Below are 6,529 nucleotides of genomic sequence, written 5' to 3'. Positions count from 1 at the left end.
AAAAAACTAAAGAAAAAAGGAAAAAAGGAAAAAAGGAAAAAAGGAAAAAAAATAAAAAAATAAAAAAATAAAAAAATAAAAAAATAAAAAAATAAAAAAATAAAAAAATAAAAAAATAAAAAAATAAAAAAATAAAAAAATAAAAAATAAAATAATATATATAATAAAAAAATTAAAATTAAAAATTAAAAATTAAATGGGGGTTTAATAGCGGCTTAACGGCGGCTTAATAAGGGTTTAATGAAAATTTACCTATTTTATGATTATTAATGGTTGTGTAACATCGGCGCGTAAGTACCTTATTAGGGATAAAGTGCTTTACTGCCGATATAGGAGGGAAAAACAGTATACCCATTATTACTGTATAAAAGGATATTACATTATTAATTAACTTTAAATAAATTTTTCCCTTTTTAAATATTATTAATATATTAATTTCACCTTTATTATTATTTAATTTACTTATTTATTATTTTATATTATATATATATACTTATTAACATTAATTAATATTATTAAAGATTTAATAACACAAATTAATAAAGTTAAAAAAGTTATTATTACAATAATTAAAAAAACCTTATTATAATAACATATATAATATTAATATATTTTCTTTTACCCATAAATATACTTTAAATTTATAATAGATTATCGTTTTACTTTATTATTTAACCTTTTTAAATCCCTTATTATCCATTATAATTCCAACTTATTATTAATATTATTAAATAAATTAATATTTATTATTTATCATAAATATCTTATAATATTTTAATTAAAAACTTTAACGTAAGTACAAATTTATATTATAATAATTAACCTAATTAAAATAAAAAATATAAATAAATTATAAGCTTTAATAAATTACATACTTAAATAAATAACTTTTATTTAATATTTTAACTATATGGTTATAAAATAAAAATTAATTAACCCTTAAATAATTACCTTTAAATAAAAAACAATTTAAATATTATTTATATTAATAAATCTAAAAATTATTAATATAAATATATTACATATTTATATTCTTAAAGAAATAATAAATAAATATTAAAACTAATTTCGCAAATTTATAATAACAAATTTTATAAATATATTAAAACTTTTATAATTAACATTTTAAATTATATTAATATAATAAAATATTTATATAAGATAATATAATATTAATTACGTTAAAATATTTATTAATTTTATATTATTACATAAATTATTAATATAAAATTTAAATAAATTAAAAGTAATTAAATAAAAGTAACTTAATATATTAATATAAAAAATATTAATATATAATATTAATTAAAAACTAATTTACTTAAATATATAAATATTTATATATATATATTATATTATAATAATAATAATTTATAATTTATAACTTTTAAATATTAATATATATAAAATAAATCCTAATATAATTTACCACTTTAATTAATTAACCCTTTTTTTATATATAATATTTATTATTAACCTTATAAATAATAAAATAACCCTTTTTTATCCCTAATAACCCATTATTAATTTTCCACATTTCGCCACTTATTTAAATATAAAAGCTTATAATTTAACCTTTTTAACATTAAACCCCCAACTTTCCTTTTACCTCCCCGCCCCCCCCCCCATTTATCAAAGAACAGTTACATTCCCTTAAACTATTATTAATAATGTTTATTTTAATGATCCTACATATATAATTTAATAAAAGTATAAACAAGAATATAACCCCGTATATAACAATAATCTAATACAAAAAGCATTAACTAACCTACCAGCCCCGGGAAATGTTCCTAAACCCCCTAAACCGCCACTAGGTGGTTTATATATAACACTGGCGGCTCTTCAAAACGCCGGATAAAAAAGAGGAAATTAATCTATTAAAAATTACATTTCCTCTTCCTAAATAGCTCCATTACTTATATAATTAAATAATTAATAAGCACAAACCTTTATACCAATTAATAATTAATAAAAAAATATTTATTATAACATTCCTTTAATAAAAATCCTTAATAAAATATACCCTCTAATAATTATTAATTACTTTAAAAAGATATAAAATAATAAAAATAATTATATAAAAAAGGTATATAATATTCTTAAAAATAAGTTCTGTTTTTTCTTAAACATTTATTATATAACTAAAATATAATAAATTCAATTTTATATTATATTCTTTACTATTTTATTAAAAAAAGCAATTATTTATTTCCTTTATAATATATTTTAATTCTAATACTTTATAAATATATATTTAACTATAGAATAACATTTTAACATAAAATAAAATAAAATCTAATATTATTACAATTAAATTTTTACCACTTTTTTTAATATTAAAACAAAAAAGCAAAATAAAAGGAAAATTAATATAAAAATATTTCAAATTTTATTTAATAAATTATTATTATATTAAAAGATATTAAACCTTAACTATAAAAAAGAATAATAATTTATTATAATTATATATTAAACTTACTAAATTATACCTTAATTATAATATATTTTCTTTAAATTATTAACACATTTTAAAAACTTAATAAATAAATTCCAAATATTTATTAGAACATATAAAATAATAAAAGAAGTAAGGTAATTTATAATAAATAAAAATAATAATAATAATAATAATAATTACACTTATTATATCAATTGCAAATATTATTACAATAATAAAAGAAATAAATATAATATAAAACAATCTTTTAAAATTTAAAAATAACAATATTAAATATATAAAAAAAAAATATTAATTTATTAAATATTTAAAATATAAATAAAAAAAAGTTAAGGATAAATAAAAGGCTAAATAAGGCCTTTTTAAAAAAAATTATACAATATTTTTAATAAATTATAAAGGAATTGGAAACTTAGACTTAAAATCCAACCATAAAAAAGATAAAATAACTTATTTAATAATAAATTTAAATAAAAATAACAACTTATATATAATAATTATATATTTATTTAATTAAGCGTTTTACTACTGTTTTATTACTAATTTCCTTTTAAATAATCCAAAATCTAATACTGTTTTTATATTAAATTAATATATAAAGAATATCTTTTAAAGAATTATATTAAATATAAAAATAACTTAAATATTTATAATTAAAAAAGGATAATATTTAATTCTTATTAAAAAACATTTAAATAAATAATTAAAAATAAATAGTACCCGCATTAAAGAAATTAACATTTAATTTAATAATAAACCACTTATCAAATTATTTAATATAATTATAATAAATATCTTATTTAATAAAATAAATTTTTATATTATAAAATTAAATACTTTATTTTTATTATTATTAAAAAATATAAATTAATTAAAAATATATTTTAATAATATTATTAATTAACTTATATGTAAAAACAGTATAATAATTAATATTAAAAAAAAATAAGAACATCCGTAATTTTAATTAAAAAATATTATTTACTTTATAAAAATAGAATTATAATATTTATATATGCATTTTAATTACTTATTAATTAATAAATTATATAATTTATTAAATAAAATTAAATATAATATTAATATAAATAATTTTAAAAAAATTAACAAATTCTATTATTATTATTAAATTAAAGGAAAAACTTTTTAATAATTTAAATTTACTTTAAAAAATTTAAATATAAAGTTTAATTATAAAGTAATTATTAATATAATATATTTAAATAGGTAATTAATCTTATATATTATTAATGTAACCACCAATTTCCAAATAACGTAATTCCTAAGAAATATCATTACTAAAGAAATATAAAAAATATTAAAGAAATACTAAATTAATACTTATTTTAAACCACTTAATATTATTTTTTACAATATAAATACGAACTTTAATAATCCCAAATTCTGTAATAAAACATAAATAACTAAGGTTACTTATTACTAAATACTAATAAAGGCCTATTAATTTATTAAGAAAATTAAAAGATATTATGGCTCTATTTATAAAATATATGAAATTATTACCGATAAACTTAAGGATTTTAATTCAAAAACATTACATTTTTAAATAATTGTAAAAATAATTAATAATATTATTAACTTAAATAATTTTATTTTAACCTTATTTATTTTTAACACTTACCTTAAAATTAATATAAACTCGCCACTTATTATCATATAAATTTAAAAGATATAAGCAATTCAAAAGGCAATAACAGAAATTAAAAAGATTAAATTGTAATATTTTATATAGGACGCTTTAAATACTTATAATAACTTTAATACCAAAGTAACTCTTTTTATGTCCTTACCTATCGGAAATAAGGTATTAATTTATAAAGAAAAGGGTAATTAAAAAGGATTATATAAAGTTATTGCAATTACTGAAAAAGATATTATAGTTGCTTTAAATGCGTTGGGCGGCACATTTACGTTCCGAAGTTCACATGTTAAACCATATATTTAACTTAAAGAAAACCTAATCCCATCAAAAAAAATCGAAATTAAATTACTTAATTTTACTTTTAATCTTAATAATTACTAAATTATTCTAAAAGAAGATTTAATATATATTAACAATTTGTCATATATTATTATTTTATACGTTAGCATTAAAAAACGTAATAACTTTACCCTAACGTTATAACTTCGAACAAATAGCAAGATAATTATATCAGAAAAACCATATAAAATATTAAATATAAAAGAATTAAATGCCCTTTTCGATAAAAGCATATTATAATCCAAAATATATAATGTAATAATATATTAAAAAGTAATAATATTTAAATCATAAATAATTTAAAAAATTAAAAGTAAAAATACCCCTGCACTATATAAAAAATCATACTTAATAATCCAAAGATATAATAATTTTAATAAAGAGTTTATAATAATATATACATTTACCATTTAAAGAATTAATTAATAATTAATATTAATATTAATTCTTATACTTTAATAATAAAGGATAAAAATTATAATAAAAAATATTATTATAATTTATATTTAATTAAAAATATTAATATAAAAAATAATTTTTATATATTTATTAACAGAATTAAAAAATAAATATCTTAAAAAAACATTATTATATATTATTAAATTATTATATAATTTTATAAAATTAAACACTTATTAATTTAAAACTTATTTATATTATTATTAATAAAAATTATATATAAAATTATTAATATTTAATCCTTATTTATTAATAATAAATATAAACCCTTTTGGACTTATTGACCTTTAAACGGATAATATTTTAAATATAAGCATAATAGAATTTTTTATTACTAAGGATAAGGTATTTATTAAAGTAAAGATTAAAGTACGTTTTTAAAAAATTCTAAATAACAAAATTAAAAACTTTAACAGTTCTTATATTATTATTTAAGAAAAAAACTATAAAATTATAATTACTTAAAAGGAATAGGTTAAAAAATTAGCATTATTAAATATTAAATCCTTAGATATAATTAAACAATTTGTAAAATAAAGGGCTTAAAAAACGTATATCTTTTTTATATACCAATTTAAAGCTGCTTTTAATTATTTAATAACAGTTTAACACTTTAAGCTTAATTTAAAAGAAGTTAAAGCTTTTAATATTAAGATTAAATAGTAAATGGATAATTAATTATAAAGATTTAATTATATTAATTTAAATTCCTAAAACTTATAATTATATATTTTTATTAATAAGTTATTTATAAATAATAAAAACCTTAATTTACAAATTAACTATATTATTATTTTAAATAATAAAAAACTTATAAATTAAAATAATAAATTTTAAATTACTAAAAATATTATATATTAATTATTTATTAAATATAAATAAGTTACTTATAACGTACTTATTAATAAAATTTATAAAATAATATAAAATTTTAATATAAACTTTATTATTTATTATTCTATTAATATTATTTTAAATTAATTATTAATCCTTAAAGCTTCTTTTATTTTATACATTAATTCTTTTTCTTTATATTAATATTTAGTACAAATAAAAAACATTAATAAAAAAAATTAATAATTAACTTAATAACTTTACAATAATCTTATAAAAATTAAAAGATAAATAATATTTATTAGATTTATAATATATATAATCCGGCTAACGCTATGATAAAAGCGTTACCAAATAAGGCCATAAAATCATTGGTAAAAAATAATTAAATTAATTTATGCTTAAAGGAATAAGTGAAATATAAATAACTTAAAAATAATTATATATTATTACAATAATAAGCTAATACAATCAGATATAAGTGCTAATATAATAAAAGACACCATATAATAACTTACTAATTAACTCAAATATAAAATAGCATAATTATAAATTAACATAAGCTAATATATAAAATAGCTCTTAATTTAAACTATTACATTTCCAACATTAACCTATTATAAAGGGATGTAACATACTAATATAATTATATATTATTATAAAGTTTTATTTATTTCTTAAGATTCTTTTTTTTTTTATTACGTAAATTACCTTTACAATTAATTAATTACAAAAAATAAAATAAAATAAATGATAATTATATAACATCAGTG

Source organism: Daldinia caldariorum (assembly GCF_022478825.1).
Source record: "Daldinia caldariorum strain CBS 122874 unplaced genomic scaffold F4812scaffold_1, whole genome shotgun sequence".
In the NCBI taxonomy this organism is placed as follows: Eukaryota; Fungi; Ascomycota; class Sordariomycetes; order Xylariales; family Hypoxylaceae; genus Daldinia; species Daldinia caldariorum.
The sequence above is the reverse complement of the archived record's forward strand: the minus strand, read 5'-3'. Positions refer to the sequence as shown.